The following is a 20,872-nucleotide window of genomic DNA, read 5'->3' as shown; positions in this document are numbered from 1 at the left end:
CGATTTGCTAGATTCCCAGCTCTCTTTCGAAAAAGTAATTGTTCGAAATATTACAGTTAGCATTTTGTTTTGTTGAACATCCTTCTACTCTTTTAACTGAACTTCAATCTGAAAAAATGCAATCAGCAAAACCCTCGCGTCCGTCGATAGCTCAGTTGGCAGAGCGGTGGACTGTAGCTGCCCTAAAGACGATATCCATAGGTCGCTGGTTCGACTCCGGCTCGACGGAAGATGTTATTTCGATTGGAATTTAAAAGTGTTGTTTCGTTCGATTTGCTAGATTCCCAGCTCTCTTTCGAAAAAGTAATTGTTCGAAATATTACAGTTAGCATTTTGTTTTGTTGAACATCCTTCTACTCCTTTAACTGAACTTCAATCTGAAAAAATGAAATTAGCAAAACCCTCGCGTCCGTCGATAGCTCAGTTGGCAGAGCGGTGGACTGTAGCTGCCCTAAAGACGATATCCATAGGTCGCTGGTTCGACTCCGGCTCGACGGAAGATGTTATTTTGATTGGAATTTAAAAGTGTTGTTTCGTTCGATTTGCTAGATTCCTAGCTATTTTTCGAATAACTAATTGTTGGAAATATTATAGTTAGCATTTTGTTTTGTTGAACATCCTTCTCCTCCTTTAACTGAACTTCAATCTGAAAAAATGAAATTAGCAAAACCCTCGCGTCCGTCGATAGCTCAGTTGGCAGAGCGGTGGACTGTAGCTGCCCTAAAGACGATATCCATAGGTCGCTGGTTCGACTCCGGCTCGACGGAAGATGTTATTTCGATTGGAATTTAAAAGTGTTGTTTCGTTCGATTTGCTAGATTCCCAGCTCTCTTTCGAAAAAGTAATTGTTCGAAATATTACAGTTAGCATTTTGTTTTGTTGAACATCCTTCTACTCCTTTAACTGAACTTCAATCTGAAAAAATGAAATTAGCAAAACCCTCGCGTCCGTCGATAGCTCAGTTGGCAGAGCGGTGGACTGTAGCTGCCCTAAAGACGATATCCATAGGTCGCTGGTTCGACTCCGGCTCGACGGAAGATGTTATTTTGATTGGAATTTAAAAGTGTTGTTTCGTTCGATTTGCTAGATTCCTAGCTCTCTTTCGAAAAAGTAATTGTTCGAAATATTATAGTTAGCATTTTGTTTTGTTGAACATCCTTCTCCTCCTTTAACTGAACTTCAATCTGAAAAAATGAAATCAGCAAAACCCTTGCATCCGTCGATAGCTCAGTTGGCAGAGCGGTGGACTGTAGATGCCCTAAAGACGATATCCATAGGGCGCTGGTTCGACTCCGACTCGACGGAAGATGTTATTTTGATTGGAATTTAAAAGTGTAGTTTCGTTCGATTTGCTAGATTCCTAGCTCTCTTTCGAAAAAGTAATTGTTCGAAATATTACAGTTAGCATTTTGTTTTGTTGAACATCCTTCTCCTCCTTTAACTGAACTTCAATCTGAAAAAATGAAATCAGCAAAACCTTCGCATCCGTCGATAGCTCAGTTGGCAGAGCGGTGGACTGTAGATGCCCTAAAGACGATATCCATAGGTCGCTGGTTCGACTCCGGCTCGACGGAAGATGTTATTTTGATTGGAATTTAAAAGTGTTGTTTCGTTCGATTTGCTAGATTCCCAGCTCTTTTTCGAATAAGTAATTGTTGGAAATATTATAGTTAGCATTTTGTTTTGTTGAACATCCTTCTACTCCTTTAACTGAACTTCAATCTGAAAAAATGAAATCAGCAAAACCTTCGCATCCGTCGATAGCTCAGTTGACAGAGCGGTGGACTGTAGATGCCCTAAAGACGATATCCATAGGTCGCTGGTTCGACTCCGGCTCGACGGAAGATGTTATTTTGATTGGAATTTAAAAGTGTTGTTTCGTTCGATTTGCTAGATTCCTAGCTATTTTTCGAATAACGAATTGTTGGAAATATTATAGTTAGCATTTTGTTTTGTTGAACATCCTTCTACTCCTTTAACTGAACTTCAATCTGAAAAAATGAAATCAGCAAAACCTTCGCATCCGTCGATAGCTCAGTTGGCAGAGCGGTGGACTGTAGCTGCCCTAAAGACGATATCCATAGGTCGCTGGTTCGACTCCGGCTCGACGGAAGATGTTATTTTGATTGGAATTTAAAAGTGTTGTTTCGTTCGATTTGCTAGATTCCCAGCTCTCTTTCGAAAAAGTAATTGTTCGAAATATTACAGTTAGCATTTTGTTTTGTTGAACATCCTTCTACTCCTTTAACTGAACTTCAATCTTAAAAAATGAAATCAGCAAAACCCTCGCGTCCGTCGATAGCTCAGTTGGCAGAGCGGTGGACTGTAGATGCCCTAAAGACGATATCCATAGGTCGCTGGTTCGACTCCGGCTCGACGGAAGATGTTATTTTGATTGGAATTTAAAAGTGTTGTTTCGTTCGATTTGCTAGATTCCTAGCTCTTTTTCGAATAAGTAATTGTTGGAAATATTATAGTTAGCATTTTGTTTTGTTGAACATCCTTCTACTCCTTTAACTGAACTTCAATCTGAAAAAATAAAATCAGCAAAACCCTCGCATCCGTCGATAGCTCAGTTGGCAGAGCGGTGGACTGTAGATGCCCTAAAGACGATATCCATAGGTCGCTGGTTCGACTCCGGCTCGACGGAAGATGTTATTTTGATTGGAATTTAAAAGTGTTGTTTCGTTCGATTTGCTAGATTCCTAGCTATTTTTCGAATAACTAATTGTTGGAAATATTATAGTTAGCATTTTGTTTTGTTGAACATCTTTCTCCTCCTTTTACTGAACTTCAATATGAAAAAATGAAACCAGCAAAACCTTCGCATCTGTCGATAGCTCAGTTGGCAGAGCGGTGGACTGTAGATGCCCTAAAGACGATATCCGTAGGTCGCTGGTTCGACTCCGGCTCGACGGAAGATGTTATTTTGATTGGAATTTAAAAGTGTTGTTTCGTTCGATTTGCTAGATTCCCAGCTCTTTTTCGAATAAGTAATTGTTGGAAATATTATAGTTAGCATTTTATTTTGTTGAACATCCTTCTACTCCTTTAACTGAACTTCAATCAGAAAAAAGGAAATCAGCAAAACCTTCGCATCCGTCGATAGCTCAGTTGGCAGAGCGGTGGACTGTAGATGCCCTAAAGACGATATCCATAGGTCGCTGGTTCGACTCCGGCTCGACGGAAGATGTTATTTTGATTGGAATTTAAAAGTGTAGTTTCGTTCGATTTGCTAGATTCCTAGCTCTTTTTCGAATAAGTAATTGTTGGAAATATTATAGTTAGCATTTTGTTTTGTTGAACATCCTTCTCCTCCTTTAACTGAACTTCAATATGAAAAAATGAAATCAGTAAAACCTTCGCATCCGTCGATAGCTCAGTTGGCAGAGCGGTGGACTGTAGATGCCCTAAAGACGATATCCATAGGTCGCTGGTTCGACTCCGGCTCGACGGAAGAGGTTATTTTGATTGGAATTTAAAAGTGTAGTTTCGTTCGATTTGCTAGATTCCCAGCTCTTTTTCGAATAAGTAATTGTTGGAAATATTATAGTTAGCATTTTATTTTGTTGAACATCCTTCTCCTCCTTTAACTGAACTTCAATATGAAAAAATGAAATCAGTAAAACCTTCGCATCCGTCGATAGCTCAGTTGGCAGAGCGGTGGACTGTAGATGCCCTAAAGACGATATCCATAGGTCGCTGGTTCGACTCCGGCTCGACGGAAGAGGTTATTTTGATTGGAATTTAAAAGTGTAGTTTCGTTCGATTTGCTAGATTCCCAGCTCTTTTTCGAATAAGTAATTGTTGGAAATATTATAGTTAGCATTTTATTTTGTTGAACATCCTTCTACTCCTTTAACTGAACTTCAATCAGAAAAAAGGAAATCAGCAAAACCTTCGCATCCGTCGATAGCTCAGTTGGCAGAGCGGTGGACTGTAGATGCCCTAAAGACGATATCCATAGGTCGCTGGTTCGACTCCGGCTCGACGGAAGAGGTTATTTTGATTGGAATTTAAAAGTGTAGTTTCGTTCGATTTGCTAGATTCCTAGCTCTTTTTCGAATAAGTAATTGTTGGAAATATTATAGTTAGCGTTTTGTTTTGTTGAACATCCTTCTCCTCCTTTAACTGAACTTCAATATGAAAAAATGAAATCAGCAACACCTTCGCAAATGTTGTTAGCTCAGTTGCCAGAGCGGTGGACTGTAGATGCCCTAAAGACGATATCCATAGGTCGCTGGTTCGACTCCGGCACGACGGAAAGTGTTATTTTGATTGGAATTTAAAAGTGTAGTTTCTTTCGATTTGCTAGATTCCCAGCTCTTTTTCGAATAAGTAATTGTTGGAAATATTATAGTTAGCATTTTGTTTTGTTGAACATCCTTCTACTCCTTTAACTGAACTTCAATCTGAAAAAATGAAATCAGCAAAACCTTCGCATCCGTCGATAGCTCAGTTGGCAGAGCGGTGGACTGTAGATGCCCTAAAGACGATATCCATAGGTCGCTGGCTCGACTCCGGCTCGACGGAAGATGTTATTTTGATTGGAATTTAAAAGTGTAGTTTCGTTCGATTTGCTAGATTCCCAGCTCTTTTTCGAATAAGTAATTGTTGGAAATATTATAGTTAGCATTTTGTTTTGTTGAACATCCTTCTACTCCTTTAACTGAACTTCAATCTGAAAAAATGAAATCATCAAAACCTTCGCATCCGTCGATAGCTCAGTTGGCAGAGCGGTGGACTGTAGATGCCCTAAAGACCATATCCATAGGTCGCTGGCTCGACTCCGGCTCGACGGAAGATGTTATTTTGATTGGAATTTAAAAGTGTAGTTTCTTTCGATTTGCTAGATTCCCAGCTCTTTTTCGAATAAGTAATTGTTGGAAATATTATAGTTAGCATTTTGTTTTGTTGAACATCCTTCTACTCCTTTAACTGAACTTCATTTTAAAAAAATGAAATCAGCAAAATCTTTGCATCCGTGGACAACTCAGTTGGCAGAGCGGTGGACTGTAGATGCCCTAAAGACGATATCCATAGGTCGCTGGCTCGACTCCGGCTCGACGGAAGATGTTATTTTGATTGGAATTTAAAAGTGTAGTTTCGTTCGATTTGCTAGATTCCCAGCTCTTTTTCGTAAGTTTCCTTTTAAGTAATTGTTGGAAATATTATAGTCAGCATTTTGTTTTGTTGAACATCCTTCTACTCCTTTAACTGAACTTCAATCTGAAAAAATGAAATCAGCAAAACCTACGCATCCGTCGATAGCTCAGTTGGCTGAGCGGTGGACTGTAGATGCCCTGAAGACGATATCCATAGGTCGCTGGTTCGACTCCGGCTCGGCGGAAGACGTTATTTTGATTGGAATTTAAAAGTGTAGTTTCGTTCCATTTGCTAGATTCGTAGCTCTCTTTCGAATGATTAATTGTTGGAAATATTATAGTTAGCATTTTGTTTTGTTGAACATCCTTCTCCTCCTTTAACTGAACTTCAATCTGAAAAAATGAAATCAGCAAAATCTTCGCATCCGTCGATAGTTCAGTTGGCAGAGCGGTGGACTGTAGATGCCCTAAAGACGATATCCATAGGTCGCTATTTCGACTCCGGCTCGACGGAAGATGTTATTTTGATTGGAATTTAAAAGTGTAGTTTCGTTCGATTTACTAGATTCCTAGCTCTTTTTCGAATACGTAATTGTTGGAAATATTATAGTTAGCATTTTGTTTTATGAACATCCTTCTCCTCCTTTAACTGAACTTCAATCTGAAAAAATGAAATCAGCAAAACCCTCGAATCCGTCGATAGCTCAGTTGGCAGAGCGGTGGACTGTAGATGCCCTAAAGACGATATCCATAGGTCGCTGGTTCGACTCCGGCTCGACGGAAGATGTTATTTTGAATGGAATTTAAAAGTGTAGTTTCGTTCGATTTGCTAGATTCCCAGCTCTTTTTCGAATAAGTAATTGTTGGAAATATTATAGTTAGCATTTTGTTTTGTTGAACATCCTTCTACTCCTTTAACTGAACTTCAATCTGAAAAAATGAAATCAGCAAAACCTTCGCCTACGTCGATAGCTCAGTTGGCAGAGCGGTGGACTGTAGATGCTCTAAAGACGATATCCAAAGGTCGCTGGTTCGACTCCGGCTCGTCGGAAGACGTTATTTTGATTGGAATTTAAAAGTGTAGTTTCGCTCGATTTGCTAGATTCCTAGCTCTTTTTCTAATAAGTAATTGTTGGAAATATTATAGTTAGCATTTTGTTTTTTTGAACATCCTTCTACCCCTTTAACTGAACTTCCATCTGAAAAAATGAAATCAGCAAAACCTTCGCATCCGTCGATAGCACAGTAGGCAGAGCGGTGGAATGTAGATGCCCTAAAGACGGTATCCATAGGTAGCTGGTTCGACTCCGGCTCGACGGAAGATTTTATTTTGATTGGAATTTAAAAGTGTAGTTTCGCTCGATTTGCTAGATTCCTAGCTCTTTTTCGAATAAGTAATTGTTGGAAATATTATAGTTAGCATTTTGTTTTGTTGAACATCCTTCTACCCCTTTAACTGAACTTCAATCTGAAAAAATGAAATCTGCAAAACCTTCCCATCCGTCGATAGCTCAGTAGGCAGAGCGGTGGAATGTAGATGCCCTAAAGACGGTATCCATAGGTAGCTGGTTCGACTCCGGCCCGACGGAAGATTTTATTTTGATTGGAATTTAAAAATGTTTTTTCGTTCGATTTTATAGATTCCCAACTCTTTTTCGAATAAGTAATTGTTGGAAATATTATAGTTAGCATTTTGTTTTGTTGAACATCCTTCTCCTCCTTTAACTGAACTTCAATCTGAAAAAATGAAATCAGCAAAACCTTCGCATCCGCTGATAGCTCAGTTGGCAGAGCGGTGGACTGTAGATGCCCTAAAGACGATATCCATAGGTCGCTGGCTCGACTCCGGCTCGACGGAAGATGTTATTTTGATTGGAATTTAAAAGTGTAGTTTCGTTCGATTTGCTAGATTCCCAGCTCTTTTTCGAATAAGTAATTGTTGGAAATATTATAGTTAGCATTCTGTTTTGTTGAACATCCTTCTACTCCTTTAACTGAACTTCAATCAGAAAAAATGAAATTAGCAAAACCTAAATAATGTTGATAGATCAGTTGGCAGAGCGGTGACTGTAGATGCCCTAAAGACGATATCCATATGTCGATGGTTCGACTCCGGCTCGACGGAAGATGTTATTTTGATTTGAATTTAAATTGTAGATTCCTTCGATTTGCTAAATTCCCAGCTCTCTTTCGAATAAGTAAATGTTGGAAATATTATAGTTAGCATTTTGTTTTGTTGAAAATCCTTCTACTCCTTTAACTGAACTTCAATCTGAAAAAATGAAATCAGCAAAACCTTCGCATCCGTCGATAGCTCAGTTGGCAAAGCGGTGGACTGTAGCTTCCCTAAAGACGATATCCATAGGTCGCTGGTTCGACTCCGGCTAGACGGAAGATGTTATTTTGATTGGAATTTAAAAGTGTAGTTTCGTTCGATTTGCTAGATTCCCAGCTCTCTTTCGAATTAGTAATTGTTTGAAATATTATAGTTAGCATTTTGTTTTGTTGAACATCCTTCTACTCCTTTAACTGAACTTCAATCTGAAAAAATGAAATCAGCAAAATCTTCGCATCCGTGGACAACTCAGTTGGCAGAGCGGTGGACTGTAGATGCTCTAAAGACGATATCCATAGGTCGCTGGTTCGACTCCGGCTCGACGGAAAGTGTTATTTTGATTGGAATTTAAAAGTGTAGTTTCGTTCGATTTGCTAGATTCCCAGCTCTTTTTCGAATAAGTAATTGTTGGAAATATTATAGTTAGCATTTTGTTTTGTTGAACATCCTTCTACTCCTTTAACTGAACTTCATTTTAAAAAAATGAAATCAGCAAAATCTTTGCATCCGTGGACAACTCAGTTGGCAGAGCGGTGGACTGTAGATGCCCTAAAGACGATATCCATAGGTCGCTGGCTCGACTCCGGCTCGACGGAAGATGTTATTTTGATTGGAATTTAAAAGTGTAGTTTCGTTCGATTTGCTAGATTCCCAGCTCTTTTTCGTAAGTTTCCTTTTAAGTAATTGTTGGAAATATTATAGTCAGCATTTTGTTTTGTTGAACATCCTTCTACTCCTTTAACTGAACTTCAATCTGAAAAAATGAAATCAGCAAAACCTACGCATCCGTCGATAGCTCAGTTGGCTGAGCGGTGGACTGTAGATGCCCTAAAGACGATATCCATAGGTCGCTGGTTCGACTCCGGCTCGGCGGAAGACGTTATTTTGATTGGAATTTAAAAGTGTAGTTTCGTTCCATTTGCTAGATTCGTAGCTCTCTTTCGAATGATTAATTGTTGGAAATATTATAGTTAGCATTTTGTTTTGTTGAACATCCTTCTCCTCCTTTAACTGAACTTCAATCTGAAAAAATGAAATCAGCAAAATCTTCGCATCCGTCGATAGTTCAGTTGGCAGAGCGGTGGACTGTAGATGCCCTAAAGACGATATCCATAGGTCGCTATTTCGACTCCGGCTCGACGGAAGTTGTTATTTTGATTGGAATTTAAAAGTGTAGTTTCGTTCGATTTACTAGATTCCTAGCTCTTTTTCGAATACGTAATTGTTGGAAATATTATAGTTAGCATTTTGTTTTATGAACATCCTTCTCCTCCTTTAACTGAACTTCAATCTGAAAAAATGAAATCAGCAAAACCCTCGAATCCGTCGATAGCTCAGTTGGCAGAGCGGTGGACTGTAGATGCCCTAAAGACGATATCCATAGGTCGCTGGTTCGACTCCGGCTCGACGGAAGATGTTATTTTGAATGGAATTTAAAAGTGTAGTTTCGTTCGATTTGCTAGATTCCCAGCTCTTTTTCGAATAAGTAATTGTTGGAAATATTATAGTTAGCATTTTGTTTTGTTGAACATCCTTCTACTCCTTTAACTGAACTTCAATCTGAAAAAATGAAATCAGCAAAACCTTCGCCTACGTCGATAGCTCAGTTGGCAGAGCGGTGGACTGTAGATGCTCTAAAGACGATATCCAAAGGTCGCTGGTTCGACTCCGGCTCGACGGAAGACGTTATTTTGATTGGAATTTAAAAGTGTAGTTTCGCTCGATTTGCTAGATTCCTAGCTCTTTTTCTAATAAGTAATTGTTGGAAATATTATAGTTAGCATTTTGTTTTTTTGAACATCCTTCTACCCCTTTAACTGAACTTCAATCTGAAAAAATGAAATCAGCAAAATCTTTGCATCCGTCGATAGTTCAGTTGGCAGAGCGGTGGACTGTAGATGCCCTAAAGACGATATCCATAGGTCGCTATTTCGACTCCGGCTCGACGGAAGATGTTATTTTGATTGGAATTTAAAAGTGTAGTTTCGTTCGATTTGCTAGATTCCTAGCTCTTTTTCGAATACGTAATTGTTGGAAATATTATAGTTAGCATTTTGTTTTATGAACATCCTTCTCCTCCTTTAACTGAACTTCAATCTGAAAAAATGAAATCAGCAAAACCCTCGAATCCGTCGATAGCTCAGTTGGCAGAGCGGTGGACTGTAGATGCCCTAAAGACGATATCCATAGGTCGCTGGTTCGACTCCGGCTCGACGGAAGATGTTATTTTGAATGGAATTTAAAAGTGTAGTTTCGTTCGATTTGCTAGATTCCCAGCTCTTTTTCGAATAAGTAATTGTTGGAAATATTATAGTTAGCATTTTGTTTTGTTGAACATCCTTCTACTCCTTTAACTGAACTTCAATCTGAAAAAATGAAATCAGCAAAACCTTCGCCTACGTCGATAGCTCAGTTGGCAGAGCGGTGGACTGTAGATGCTCTAAAGACGATATCCAAAGGTCGCTGGTTCGACTCCGGCTCGACGGAAGACGTTATTTTGATTGGAATTTAAAAGTGTAGTTTCGCTCGATTTGCTAGATTCCTAGCTCTTTTTCTAATAAGTAATTGTTGGAAATATTATAGTTAGCATTTTGTTTTTTTGAACATCCTTCTACCCCTTTAACTGAACTTCCATCTGAAAAAATGAAATCAGCAAAACCTTCGCATCCGTCGATAGCACAGTAGGCAGAGCGGTGGAATGTAGATGCCCTAAAGACGGTATCCATAGGTAGCTGGTTCGACTCCGGCTCGACGGAAGATTTTATTTTGATTGGAATTTAAAAGTGTAGTTTCGCTCGATTTGCTAGATTCCTAGCTCTTTTTCGAATAAGTAATTGTTGGAAATATTATAGTTAGCATTTTGTTTTGTTGAACATCCTTCTACCCCTTTAACTGAACTTCAATCTAAAAAAATGAAATCTGCAAAACCTTCCCATCCGTCGATAGCTCAGTAGGCAGAGCGGTGGAATGTAGATGCCCTAAAGACGGTATCCATAGGTAGCTGGTTCGACTCCGGCCCGACGGAAGATTTTATTTTGATTGGAATTTAAAAATGTTTTTTCGTTCGATTTTATAGATTCCCAACTCTTTTTCGAATAAGTAATTGTTGGAAATATTATAGTTAGCATTTTGTTTTGTTGAACATCCTTCTCCTCCTTTAACTGAACTTCAATCTGAAAAAATGAAATCAGCAAAACCTTCGCATCCGCTGATAGCTCAGTTGGCAGAGCGGTGGACTGTAGATGCCCTAAAGACGATATCCATAGGTCGCTGGCTCGACTCCGGCTCGACGGAAGATGTTATTTTGATTGGAATTTAAAAGTGTAGTTTCGTTCGATTTGCTAGATTCCCAGCTCTTTTTCGAATAAGTAATTGTTGGAAATATTATAGTTAGCATTCTGTTTTGTTGAACATCCTTCTACTCCTTTAACTGAACTTCAATCAGAAAAAATGAAATTAGCAAAACCTAAATAATGTTGTTAGATCAGTTGGCAGAGCGGTGACTGTAGATGCCCTAAAGACGATATCCATATGTCGATGGTTCGACTCCGGCTCGACGGAAGATGTTATTTTGATTTGAATTTAAATTGTAGATTCCTTCGATTTGCTAAATTCCCAGCTCTCTTTCGAATAAGTAAATGTTGGAAATATTATAGTTAGCATTTTGTTTTGTTGAAAATCCTTCTACTCCTTTAACTGAACTTCAATCTGAAAAAATGAAATCAGCAAAACCTTCGCATCCGTCGATAGCTCAGTTGGCAAAGCGGTGGACTGTAGCTTCCCTAAAGACGATATCCATAGGTCGCTGGTTCGACTCCGGCTAGACGGAAGATGTTATTTTGATTGGAATTTAAAAGTGTAGTTTCGTTCGATTTGCTAGATTCCCAGCTCTCTTTCGAATTAGTAATTGTTTGAAATATTATAGTTAGCATTTTGTTTTGTTGAACATCCTTCTACTCCTTTAACTGAACTTCAATCTGAAAAAATGAAATCAGCAAAATCTTCGCATCCGTGGACAACTCAGTTGGCAGAGCGGTGGACTGTAGATGCTCTAAAGACGATATCCATAGGTCGCTGGTTCGACTCCGGCTCGACGGAAAGTGTTATTTTGATTCGAATTTAAAAGTGTATTTTCTTTCGATTTCCTAGATTCCCAGCTCTTTTTCGAATAAGTAATTGTTGGAAATATTATAGTTAGCATTTTGTTTTGTTGAACATCCTTCTACTTCTTTAACTGAACTTCACTCTGAAAAAATGAAATCAGCAAAACCTTCGCATCCGTCGATAGCTCAGTTGGCAGAGCGGTGGACTGTAGATGCCCTAAAGACGATATCCATAGGTCGCTGGTTCGACTCCGGCTCGACGGAAGATGTTATTTTGATTGGAATTTAAAAGTGTAGTTTCGTTCGATTTGCTAGATTCCCAGCTCTTTTTCGAATAAGTACTTGTTGGAAATATTATAGTTAGCATTTTGTTTTGTTGAACATCCTTCTACTCCTTTAACTGAACTTCAATCTGAAAAAATGAAATCAGCAAAACCTTCGCATCCGTCGATAGCTCAGTTGGCAGAGCGGTGGACTGTAAATGCCCTAAAGACGATATCCATAGGTCGCTGGTTCGACTCCGGCTCGACGGAAGAGGTTATTTTGATTGGAATTTAAAAGTGTTGTTTCGTTCGATTTGCTAGATTCCTAGCTATTTTTCGAATAACTAATTGTTGGAAATATTATAGTTAGCATTTTGTTTTGTTGAACATCCTTCTACTCCTTTAACTGAACTTCAATCTGAAAAAATGAAATCAGCAAAACCTTCGCATCCGTCGATAGCTCAGTTGGCAGAGCGGTGGACTGTAGCTGCCCTAAAGACGTTATCCATAGGTCGCTGGTTCGACTCCGGCTCGACGGAAGATGTTATTTTGATTGGAATTTAAAAGTGTTGTTTCGTTCGATTTGCTAGATTCCCAGCTCTCTTTCGAAAAAGTAATTGTTCTAAATACTATAGTTAGCATTTTGTTTTGTTGAACATCCTTCTACTCCTTTAACTGAACTTCAATCTGAAAAAATGAAATCAGCAAAACCTTCGCATCCGTCGATAGCTCAGTTGGCAGAGCGGTGGACTGTAGCTGCCCTAAAGACGATATCCATAGGTCGCTGGTTCGACTCCGGCTCGACGGAAGATGTTATTTTGATTGGAATTTAAAAGTGTTGTTTCGTTCGATTTGCTAGATTCCTAGCTATTTTTCGAATAACTAATTGTTGGAAATATTATAGTTAGCATTTTGTTTTGTTGAACATCCTTCTACTCCTTTAACTGAACTTCAATCTGAAAAAATGAAATCAGCAAAACCTTCGCATCCGTCGATAGCTCAGTTGGCAGAGCGGTGGACTGTAGCTGCCCTAAAGACGATATCCATAGGTCGCTGGTTTGACTCCGGCTCGACGGAAGATGTTATTTTGATTTGAATTTAAAAGTGTTGTTTCGTTCGATTTGCTAGATTCCTAGCTATTTTTCGAATAACTAATTTTTGGAAATATTATAGTTAGCATTCTGTTTTGTTGAACATCCTTCTACTCCTTTAACTGAACTTCAATCTGAAAAAATGAAATCAGCAAAACCCTCGCATCCGTCGATAGCTCAGTTGGCAGAGCGGTGGACTGTAGATGCCCTAAAGACGATATCCATAGGTCGCTGGTTCGACTCCGGCTCGACGGAAGATGTTATTTTGATTATAATTTAAAAGTGTTGTTTCGTTCGATTTGCTAGATTCCTAGCTATTTTTCGAATAACTAATTGTTGGAAATATTATAGTTAGCATTTTGTTTTGTTGAGCATCCTTCTCCTCCTTTTACTGAACTTCAATATGAAAAAATGAAACCAGCAAAACCTTCGCATCCGTCGATAGCTCAGTTGGCAGAGCGGTGGACTGTAGATGCCCTATAGACGATATCCATAGGTCGCTGGCTCGACGGAAGATGTTATTTTGATTGGAATTTAAAAGTGTTGTTTCGTTCGATTTGCTAGATTCCTAGCTCTTTTTCGAATAAGTAATTGTTGGAAATATTATAGTTAGCATTTTGTTTTGTTGAACATCCTTCTCCTCCTTTAACTGAACTTCAATATGAAAAAATGAAATCAGTAAAACCTTCGCATCCGTCGATAGCTCAGTTGGCTGAGCGGTGACTGTAGATGCCCTAAAGACGATATCCATAGGTCGCTGGCTCGACCGAAGATGTTATTTTGATTTGAATTTAAAAGTGTAGTTTCGTTCGATTTGCTAAATTCCCAGCTCTCTTTCGAATAAGTAAATGTTGGAAATATTATAGTTAGCATTTTGTTTTGTTGAACATCCTTCTCCTCCTTTAACTGAACTTCAATATGAAAAAATGAAATCAGCAACACCTTCGCAAATGTTGTTAGCTCAGTTGCCAGAGCGGTGGACTGTAGATGCCCTAAAGACGATATACATAGGTCGCTGGTTCGACTCCGGCTCGACGGAAAGTGTTATTTTGATTGGAATTTAAAAGTGTAGTTTCTTTCGATTTGCTAGATTCCCAGCTCTTTTTCGAATAAGTAATTGTTGGAAATATTATAGTTAGCATTTTGTTTTGTTGAACATCCTTCTACTCCTTTAACTGAACTTCAATCTGAAAAAATGAAATCAGCAAAACCTTCGCATCCGTCGATAGCTCAGTTGGCAGAGCGGTGGACTGTAGATGCCCTAAAGACGATATCCATAGGTCTCCGGCTCGACGGAAGATGTTATTTTGATTTTAATTTAAAAGTGTAGTTTCGTTCGATATGCTAGATTCCCAGCTCTTTTTCGAATAAGTAATTGTTAGAAATATTATAGTTAGCATTTTGTTTTGTTGAACATCCTTCTACTCCTTTAACTGAACTTCAATCTGAAAAAATGAAATCAGCAAAATCTTCGCATCTGTGGACAACTCAGTTGGCAGAGCGGTGGACTGTAGATGCCCTAAAGACGATATCCATAGGTCGCTGGTTCGACTCCGGCTCGACGGAAGATGTTAATTTGATTGGAATTTAAAAGTGTTGATTCGTTCGATTTGCTAGATTCCTAGCTCTTTTTCGAATAAGTAATTGTTGGAAATATTATAGTTAGCATTTTGTTTTGTTGAACATCCTTCTCCTCCTTTAACTGAACTTCAATATGAAAAAATGAAATCAGCAACACCTTCGCAAATGTTGTTAGCTCAGTTGCCAGAGCGGTGGACTGTAGATGCCCTAAAGACGATATCCATAGGTCGCTGGTTCGACTCCGGCTCGACGGAAAGTGTTATTTTGATTGGAATTTAAAAGTGTAGTTTCTTTCGATTTGCTAGATTCCCAGCTCTTTTTCGAATAAGTAATTGTTGGAAATATTATAGTTAGCATTTTGTTTTGTTGAACATCCTTCTACTCCTTTAACTGAACTTCAATCTGAAAAAATGAAATCAGCAAAACCTTCGCATCCGTCGATAGCTCAGTTGGCAGAGCGGTGGACTGTAGATGCCCTAAAGACGATATCCATAGGTCTCCGGCTCGACGGAAGATGTTATTTTGATTGGAATTTAAAAGTGTAGTTTCGTTCGATATGCTAGATTCCCAGCTCTTTTTCGAATAAGTAATTGTTAGAAATATTATAGTTAGCATTTTGTTTTGTTGAACATCCTTCTACTCCTTTAACTGAACTTCAATCTGAAAAAATGAAATCAGCAAAATCTTCGCATCTGTGGACAACTCAGTTGGCAGAGCGGTGGACTGTAGATGCCCTAAAGACGATATCCATAGGTCGCTGGCTCGACTCCGGCTCGACGGAAGATGTTATTTTGATTGGAATTTAAAAGTGTAGTTTCGTTCGATTTGCTAGATTCCCAGCTCTTTTTCGTAAGTTTCCTTTTAAGTAATTGTTGGAAATATTATAGTTAGCATTTTGTTTTGTTGAACATCCTTCTACTCCTTTAACTGAACTTCAATCAGAAAAAATGAAATCAGCGAAACCTTCGCGTCCGTCGATAGATCAGTTAGCCGAGCGGTGGACTGTAGATGCCCTAAAGACGATATCCATAGGTCGCTGGTTCGACTCCGGCTCGACGGAAGACGTTATTTTGATTGGAATTTAAAAGTGTAGTTTCGTTCCATTTGCTAGATTCATAGCTCTTTTTCGAATAAGTAATTGTTGGAAATATTATAGTTAGCATTTTGTTTTGTTGAACATCCTTCTACTCCTTTAACTGAACTTCAATCTGAAAAAATGAAATCAGCAAAACCTTCGCCTCCGTCGATAGCTCAGTAGGCAGAGCGGTGGACTGTAGATGCCCTAAAGACGATATCCATAGGTCGCTGGTTCGACTCCGGCTCCACGGAAGATGTTATTTTGATTGGAATTTAAAAGTGTAGTTTCGTTCCATTTGCTAGATTCCTAGCTCTTTTTCGAATAAGCAATTGTTGGAAATATTATAGTTAGCATTTTGTTTTGTTGAACATCCTTCTACTCCTTTAACTGAACTTCAATCTGAAAAAATGAAATCAGCAAAACCTTCGCCTCCTTCGATAGCTCAGTTGGCAGAGCGGTGGACTGTAGATGCTCTAAAGACGATATCCATAGGTCACTGGTTCGACTCCGGCTCGACGAAAGACGTTATTTTGATTGGAATTTAAAAGTTTAGTTTCATTCGATTCGCTAGATTCCCAGCTCTCTTTCGAATGAGTAATTTTTGGAAATATTATAGTTAGCATATTTTTTTGTTGAACATCCTTCTCCTCCTTTAACTGAACTTCAATCTGAAAAAATGAAATCAGCAAAACCTTCGCATCCGTCGATAACTCAGTTGGCAGAGCGGTGGACTGTAGATTCCCTAAAGACGATATCCATAGGTCGCTGGTTCGACTCCGGCTCCACGGAAGATGTTATTTTGATTGGAATTTAAAAGTGTAGTTTCGTTCCATTTGCTAGATTCCTAGCTCTTTTTCGAATAAGCAATTGTTGGAAATATTATAGTTAGCATTTTGTTTTGTTGAACATCCTTCTCCTCCTTTAACTGAACTTCAATCTGAAAAAATGAAATCAGCAAAACCTTCGCATCCGTCGATAACTCAGTTGGCACAGCGGTGGACTGTAGATGCCCTAAAGACGATATCCATAGGTCGCTGGTTCGACTCCGGCTCCACGGAAGATGTTATTTTGATTGGAATTTAAAAGGGTAGTTTCGTTCCATTTGCTAGATTCCTAGCTCTTTTTCGAATAAGCAATTGTTGGAAATATTATAGTTAGCATTTTGTTTTGTTGAACATCCTTCTCCTCCTTTAACTGAACTTCAATCTGAAAAAATGAAATCAGCAAAACCTTCGCATCCGTCGATAACTCAGTTGGCACAACGGTGGACTGTAGATGCCCTAAAGGCGATATCCATAGGTCGCTGGTTCGACTCCGGCTCCACGGAAGATGTTATTTTGATTGGAATTTAAAAGTGTAGTTTCGTTCGATTTGCTAGATTCCTAGCTCTTTTTCGAATAAGTAATTGTTGGAAATATTATAGTTAGCATTTTGTTTTGTTGAACATCCTTCTCCTCCTTTAACTGAACTTCAATCTCAAAAAATGAAATCAGCAAAATCTTCGCATCCGTCGATAGTTCAGTTGGCAGAGCGGTGGACTGTAGATGCCCTAAAGACGATATCCATAGGTCGCTATTTCGACTCCGGCTCGACGGAAGATGTTATTTTGATTGGAATTTAAAAGTGTAGTTTCGTTCGATTTGCTAGATTCCTAGCTCTTTTTCGAATACGTAATTGTTGGAAATATTATAGTTAGCATTTTGTTTTGTTGAACATCCTTCTCCTCCTTTAACTGAACTTCAATCTGAAAAAATGAAATCAGCAAAACCCTCGAATCCGTCGATAGCTCAGTTGGCAGAGCGGTGGACTGTAGATGCCCTAAAGACGATATCCATAGGTCGCTGGTTCGACTCCGGCTCGACGGAAGATGTTATTTAGAATGGAATTTAAAAGTGTAGTTTCATTCGATTTGCTAGATTCCCAGCTCGTTTTCGAATAAGTAATTGTTGGAAATATTATAGTTAGCATTTTGTTTTGTTGAACATCCTTCTACTCCTTTAACTGAACTTCAATCTGAAAAAATGAAATCAGCAAAACCTTCGCCTACGTCGATAGCTCAGTTGGCAGAGCGGTGGACTGTAGATGCTCTAAAGACGATATCCATAGGTCGCTGGTTCGACTCCGGCTCGACGGAAGACGTTATTTTGATTGGAATTTAAAAATGTTTTTTCGTTCGATTTGCTAGATTCCTAGCTCTTTTTCGAATAAGTAATTGTTGGAAATATTATAGTTAGCATTTTGTTTTGTTGAACATCCTTCTACTCCTTTAACTGAACTTCAATCTGAAAAAATGAAATCAGCAAAACCTTCGCATCCGTCGATAGCTCAGTTGGCAGAGCGGTGGACTGTAGATGCCCTAAAGACGATATCCATAGGTCGCTGGCTCGACTCCGGCTCGACGGAAGATGTTATTTTGATTGGAATTTAAAAGTGTAGTTTCGTTCGATTTTATAGATTCCCAGCTCTTTTTCGAATAAGTAATTGTTGGAAATATTATAGTTAGCATTTTGTTTTGTTGAACATCCTTCTACTCCTTTAACTGAACTTCAATCAGAAAAAATGAAATCAGCGAAACCTTCGCATCCGTCGATAGATCAGTTGGCAGAGCGGTGGACTGTAGATGCCCTAAAGACGATATCCATAGGTCGCTGGTTCGACTCCGGCTCGACGGAAGATGTTATTTTGATTGGAATTTAAAAGTGTTGTTTCGTTCGATTTGCTAGATTCCTAGCTCTTTTTCGAAAAAGTAATTGTTGGAAATATTATAGTTAGCATTTTGTTTTGTTGAACATCCTTCTCCGCCTTTAACTGAACTTCACTCTGAAAAAATGAAATCAGCAAAACCTTCGCATCCGTCGATAGCTCAGTTGGCAGAGCGGTGGACTGTAGATGCCCTAAAGACGATATCCATAGGTCGCTGGTTCGACTCCGGCTCGACGGAAGATGTTATTTTGATTGGAATTTAAAAGTGTTGTTTCGTTCGATTTGCTAGATTATTAGCTCTTTTTCGAATAAGTAATTGTTGGAAATATTATAGTTAGCATTTTGTTTTGTTGAACATCCTTCTCCTCCTTTAACTGAACTTCAATCAGAAAAAATGAAATCAGCGAAACCTTCGCATCCGTCGATAGATCAGTTGGCCGAGCGGTGGACTGTAGATGCCCTAAAGACGATATCCATAGGTCGCTGGTTTGACTCCGGCTCGACGGAAGATGTTAATTTGATTGGAATTTAAAAGTGTTGTTTCGTTCGATTTGCTAGATTCCTAGCTCTTTTTCGAATAAGTAATTGTTGGAAATATTATAGTTAGCATTTTGTTTTGTTGAACATCCTTCTCCTCCTTTAACTGAACTTCAATCTGAAAAAATGAAATCATCAAAATCTTCGCATCCGTCGATAGTTCAGTTGGCAGAGCGGTGGACTGTAGATGCCCTAAAGACGATATCCGTAGGTCGCTATTTCGACTCCGGCTCGACGGAAGATGTTATTTTGATTGGAATTTAAAAGTGTAGTTTCGTTCGATTTGCTAGATTCCTAGCTCTTTTTCGAATACGTAATTGTTGGAAATATTATAGTTAGCATTTTGTTTTGTTGAACATCCTTCTCCTCCTTTAACTGAACTTCAATCTGAAAAAATGAAATCAGCAAAACCTTCGCATCCGTCGATAGCTCAGTAGGCAGAGCGGTGGAATGTAGATGCCCTAAAGACGGTATCCATAGATAGCTGGTTCGACTCCGGATCGACGGAAGATTTTATTTTGATTGGAATTTAAAAATGTTTTTTCATTCGATTTGCTAGATTCCCAGCTCTTTTTCGAATAAGTAATTGTTGGAAATATTATAGTTAGCATTTTGTTTTGTTGAACATCCTTCTACCCCTTTAACTGAACTTCCATCTGAAAAAATGAAATCAGCAAAACCTTCGCATCCGTCGATAGCTCAGTAGGCAGAGCGGTGGAATGTAGTTGCCCTAAAGACGGTATCCATAGGTAGCTGGTTCGACTCCGGCTCGACGGAAGATTTTATTTTGATTGGAATTTAAAAGTGTAGTTTCGCTCGATTTGCTAGATTCCTAGCTCTTTTTAAAATAAGTAATTGTTGGAAATATTATAGTTAGCATTTTGTTTTGCTGAACATCCTTCTACCCCTTTAACTGAACTTCAATCTGAAAAAATGAAATCAGCAAAACCTTCCCATCCGTCGATAGCTCAGTAGGCAGAGCGGTGGAATGTAGATGCCCTAAAGACGGTATCCATAGGTAGCTGGTTCGACTCCGGCTCGACGGAAGATTTTATTTTGATTGGAATTTAAAAATGTTTTTTCGTTCGATTTGCTAGATTCCTAGCTCTTTTTCGAATAAGTAATTGTTGGAAATATTATAGTTAGCATTTTGTTTTGTTGAACATCCTTCTACTCCTTTAACTGAACTTCAATCTGAAAAAATGAAATCAGCAAAACCTTCGCATCCGTCGATAGCTCAGTTGGCAGAGCGGTGGACTGTAGATGCCCTAAAGACGATATCCATAGGTCGCTGGCTCGACTCCGGCTCGACGGAAGATGTTATTTTGATTGGAATTTAAAAGTGTAGTTTCGTTCGATTTTATAGATTCCCAGCTCTTTTTCGAATAAGTAATTGTTGGAAATATTATAGTTAGCATTTTGTTTTGTTGAACATCCTTCTACTCCTTTAACTGAACTTCAATCAGAAAAAATGAAATCAGCGAAACCTTCGCATCCGTCGATAGATCAGTTGGCAGAGCGGTGGACTGTAGATGCCCTAAAGACGATATCCATAGGTCGCTGGTTCGACTCCGGCTCGACGGAAGATGTTATTTTGATTGGAATTTAAAAGTGTTGTTTCGTTCGATTTGCTAGATTCCTAGCTCTTTTTCGAATAAGTAATTGTTGGAAATATTATAGTTAGCATTTTGTTTTGTTGAACATCCTTCTCCTCCTTTAACTGAACTTCACTCTGAAAAAATGAAATCAGCAAAACCTTCGCATCCATCGATAGCTCAGTTGGCAGGGCGGTGGACTGTAGATGCCCTAAAGACGATATCCATAGGTCGCTGGTTCGACTCCGGCTCGACGGAAGATGTTATTTTGATTGGAATTTAAAAGTGTTGTTTCGTTCGATTTGCTAGATTCCTAGCTCTTTTTCGAATAAGTAATTGTTGGAAATATTATAGTTAGCATTTTGTTTTTGAACATCCTTCTCCTCCTTTAACTGAACTTCAATCAGAAAAAATGAAATCAGCGAAACCTTCGCATCCGTCGATAGATCAGTTGGCCGAGCGGTGGACTGTAGATGCCCTA

At 38.9% G+C, this 20,872-nt stretch overlaps 28 non-coding genes across 28 annotated transcripts; all 28 read left to right on the top strand.

The window, feature by feature from the left end:
- The first annotated feature begins 140 nt into the window (after nucleotides 1-140).
- On the top strand, nucleotides 141-229 carry Trnay-gua (transfer RNA tyrosine (anticodon GUA)). Its single transcript is given in 2 exon segments — nucleotides 141-177; nucleotides 194-229. It is a non-coding gene; the product is annotated as a tRNA-Tyr (tRNA).
- A 180-nt stretch (nucleotides 230-409) lies between these two features.
- Nucleotides 410-498, top strand: Trnay-gua (transfer RNA tyrosine (anticodon GUA)). Its single transcript is given in 2 exon segments — nucleotides 410-446; nucleotides 463-498. It is a non-coding gene; the product is annotated as a tRNA-Tyr (tRNA).
- Nucleotides 499-678: 180 nt separating this feature from the next.
- Trnay-gua (transfer RNA tyrosine (anticodon GUA)) lies at nucleotides 679-767 on the top strand. The gene is given in 2 exon segments: nucleotides 679-715; nucleotides 732-767. It is a non-coding gene; the product is annotated as a tRNA-Tyr (tRNA).
- Nucleotides 768-947: 180 nt separating this feature from the next.
- Nucleotides 948-1,036, top strand: Trnay-gua (transfer RNA tyrosine (anticodon GUA)). The gene is given in 2 exon segments: nucleotides 948-984; nucleotides 1,001-1,036. It is a non-coding gene; the product is annotated as a tRNA-Tyr (tRNA).
- A 180-nt stretch (nucleotides 1,037-1,216) lies between these two features.
- Trnay-gua (transfer RNA tyrosine (anticodon GUA)) lies at nucleotides 1,217-1,305 on the top strand. The gene is given in 2 exon segments: nucleotides 1,217-1,253; nucleotides 1,270-1,305. It is a non-coding gene; the product is annotated as a tRNA-Tyr (tRNA).
- Nucleotides 1,306-1,485: 180 nt separating this feature from the next.
- On the top strand, nucleotides 1,486-1,574 carry Trnay-gua (transfer RNA tyrosine (anticodon GUA)). Its single transcript is given in 2 exon segments — nucleotides 1,486-1,522; nucleotides 1,539-1,574. It is a non-coding gene; the product is annotated as a tRNA-Tyr (tRNA).
- Nucleotides 1,575-1,754: 180 nt separating this feature from the next.
- On the top strand, nucleotides 1,755-1,843 carry Trnay-gua (transfer RNA tyrosine (anticodon GUA)). Its single transcript is given in 2 exon segments — nucleotides 1,755-1,791; nucleotides 1,808-1,843. It is a non-coding gene; the product is annotated as a tRNA-Tyr (tRNA).
- Nucleotides 1,844-2,023: 180 nt separating this feature from the next.
- Trnay-gua (transfer RNA tyrosine (anticodon GUA)) lies at nucleotides 2,024-2,112 on the top strand. Its single transcript is given in 2 exon segments — nucleotides 2,024-2,060; nucleotides 2,077-2,112. It is a non-coding gene; the product is annotated as a tRNA-Tyr (tRNA).
- A 180-nt stretch (nucleotides 2,113-2,292) lies between these two features.
- Trnay-gua (transfer RNA tyrosine (anticodon GUA)) lies at nucleotides 2,293-2,381 on the top strand. The gene is given in 2 exon segments: nucleotides 2,293-2,329; nucleotides 2,346-2,381. It is a non-coding gene; the product is annotated as a tRNA-Tyr (tRNA).
- A 180-nt stretch (nucleotides 2,382-2,561) lies between these two features.
- On the top strand, nucleotides 2,562-2,650 carry Trnay-gua (transfer RNA tyrosine (anticodon GUA)). Its single transcript is given in 2 exon segments — nucleotides 2,562-2,598; nucleotides 2,615-2,650. It is a non-coding gene; the product is annotated as a tRNA-Tyr (tRNA).
- Nucleotides 2,651-3,099: 449 nt separating this feature from the next.
- On the top strand, nucleotides 3,100-3,188 carry Trnay-gua (transfer RNA tyrosine (anticodon GUA)). Its single transcript is given in 2 exon segments — nucleotides 3,100-3,136; nucleotides 3,153-3,188. It is a non-coding gene; the product is annotated as a tRNA-Tyr (tRNA).
- A 180-nt stretch (nucleotides 3,189-3,368) lies between these two features.
- On the top strand, nucleotides 3,369-3,457 carry Trnay-gua (transfer RNA tyrosine (anticodon GUA)). Its single transcript is given in 2 exon segments — nucleotides 3,369-3,405; nucleotides 3,422-3,457. It is a non-coding gene; the product is annotated as a tRNA-Tyr (tRNA).
- Nucleotides 3,458-3,637: 180 nt separating this feature from the next.
- Trnay-gua (transfer RNA tyrosine (anticodon GUA)) lies at nucleotides 3,638-3,726 on the top strand. Its single transcript is given in 2 exon segments — nucleotides 3,638-3,674; nucleotides 3,691-3,726. It is a non-coding gene; the product is annotated as a tRNA-Tyr (tRNA).
- A 180-nt stretch (nucleotides 3,727-3,906) lies between these two features.
- On the top strand, nucleotides 3,907-3,995 carry Trnay-gua (transfer RNA tyrosine (anticodon GUA)). The gene is given in 2 exon segments: nucleotides 3,907-3,943; nucleotides 3,960-3,995. It is a non-coding gene; the product is annotated as a tRNA-Tyr (tRNA).
- A 1,266-nt stretch (nucleotides 3,996-5,261) lies between these two features.
- On the top strand, nucleotides 5,262-5,350 carry Trnay-gua (transfer RNA tyrosine (anticodon GUA)). The gene is given in 2 exon segments: nucleotides 5,262-5,298; nucleotides 5,315-5,350. It is a non-coding gene; the product is annotated as a tRNA-Tyr (tRNA).
- A 448-nt stretch (nucleotides 5,351-5,798) lies between these two features.
- Trnay-gua (transfer RNA tyrosine (anticodon GUA)) lies at nucleotides 5,799-5,887 on the top strand. The gene is given in 2 exon segments: nucleotides 5,799-5,835; nucleotides 5,852-5,887. It is a non-coding gene; the product is annotated as a tRNA-Tyr (tRNA).
- Nucleotides 5,888-8,226: 2,339 nt separating this feature from the next.
- Trnay-gua (transfer RNA tyrosine (anticodon GUA)) lies at nucleotides 8,227-8,315 on the top strand. Its single transcript is given in 2 exon segments — nucleotides 8,227-8,263; nucleotides 8,280-8,315. It is a non-coding gene; the product is annotated as a tRNA-Tyr (tRNA).
- Nucleotides 8,316-8,763: 448 nt separating this feature from the next.
- Trnay-gua (transfer RNA tyrosine (anticodon GUA)) lies at nucleotides 8,764-8,852 on the top strand. Its single transcript is given in 2 exon segments — nucleotides 8,764-8,800; nucleotides 8,817-8,852. It is a non-coding gene; the product is annotated as a tRNA-Tyr (tRNA).
- A 717-nt stretch (nucleotides 8,853-9,569) lies between these two features.
- Nucleotides 9,570-9,658, top strand: Trnay-gua (transfer RNA tyrosine (anticodon GUA)). Its single transcript is given in 2 exon segments — nucleotides 9,570-9,606; nucleotides 9,623-9,658. It is a non-coding gene; the product is annotated as a tRNA-Tyr (tRNA).
- Nucleotides 9,659-11,718: 2,060 nt separating this feature from the next.
- Trnay-gua (transfer RNA tyrosine (anticodon GUA)) lies at nucleotides 11,719-11,807 on the top strand. The gene is given in 2 exon segments: nucleotides 11,719-11,755; nucleotides 11,772-11,807. It is a non-coding gene; the product is annotated as a tRNA-Tyr (tRNA).
- Nucleotides 11,808-11,987: 180 nt separating this feature from the next.
- On the top strand, nucleotides 11,988-12,076 carry Trnay-gua (transfer RNA tyrosine (anticodon GUA)). The gene is given in 2 exon segments: nucleotides 11,988-12,024; nucleotides 12,041-12,076. It is a non-coding gene; the product is annotated as a tRNA-Tyr (tRNA).
- A 180-nt stretch (nucleotides 12,077-12,256) lies between these two features.
- On the top strand, nucleotides 12,257-12,345 carry Trnay-gua (transfer RNA tyrosine (anticodon GUA)). The gene is given in 2 exon segments: nucleotides 12,257-12,293; nucleotides 12,310-12,345. It is a non-coding gene; the product is annotated as a tRNA-Tyr (tRNA).
- Nucleotides 12,346-12,525: 180 nt separating this feature from the next.
- Trnay-gua (transfer RNA tyrosine (anticodon GUA)) lies at nucleotides 12,526-12,614 on the top strand. The gene is given in 2 exon segments: nucleotides 12,526-12,562; nucleotides 12,579-12,614. It is a non-coding gene; the product is annotated as a tRNA-Tyr (tRNA).
- A 180-nt stretch (nucleotides 12,615-12,794) lies between these two features.
- Nucleotides 12,795-12,883, top strand: Trnay-gua (transfer RNA tyrosine (anticodon GUA)). Its single transcript is given in 2 exon segments — nucleotides 12,795-12,831; nucleotides 12,848-12,883. It is a non-coding gene; the product is annotated as a tRNA-Tyr (tRNA).
- A 180-nt stretch (nucleotides 12,884-13,063) lies between these two features.
- On the top strand, nucleotides 13,064-13,152 carry Trnay-gua (transfer RNA tyrosine (anticodon GUA)). Its single transcript is given in 2 exon segments — nucleotides 13,064-13,100; nucleotides 13,117-13,152. It is a non-coding gene; the product is annotated as a tRNA-Tyr (tRNA).
- Nucleotides 13,153-17,332: 4,180 nt separating this feature from the next.
- Trnay-gua (transfer RNA tyrosine (anticodon GUA)) lies at nucleotides 17,333-17,421 on the top strand. The gene is given in 2 exon segments: nucleotides 17,333-17,369; nucleotides 17,386-17,421. It is a non-coding gene; the product is annotated as a tRNA-Tyr (tRNA).
- Nucleotides 17,422-17,601: 180 nt separating this feature from the next.
- Trnay-gua (transfer RNA tyrosine (anticodon GUA)) lies at nucleotides 17,602-17,690 on the top strand. The gene is given in 2 exon segments: nucleotides 17,602-17,638; nucleotides 17,655-17,690. It is a non-coding gene; the product is annotated as a tRNA-Tyr (tRNA).
- A 718-nt stretch (nucleotides 17,691-18,408) lies between these two features.
- On the top strand, nucleotides 18,409-18,497 carry Trnay-gua (transfer RNA tyrosine (anticodon GUA)). Its single transcript is given in 2 exon segments — nucleotides 18,409-18,445; nucleotides 18,462-18,497. It is a non-coding gene; the product is annotated as a tRNA-Tyr (tRNA).
- The last annotated feature ends 2,375 nt before the right edge of the window (nucleotides 18,498-20,872 follow it).

This window comes from Argiope bruennichi, chromosome 9 (genome assembly GCF_947563725.1).
Source record: "Argiope bruennichi chromosome 9, qqArgBrue1.1, whole genome shotgun sequence".
Classification (NCBI taxonomy): Eukaryota; Metazoa; Arthropoda; class Arachnida; order Araneae; family Araneidae; genus Argiope; species Argiope bruennichi.
This window is presented reverse-complemented; position numbering and strand designations above follow the sequence as displayed.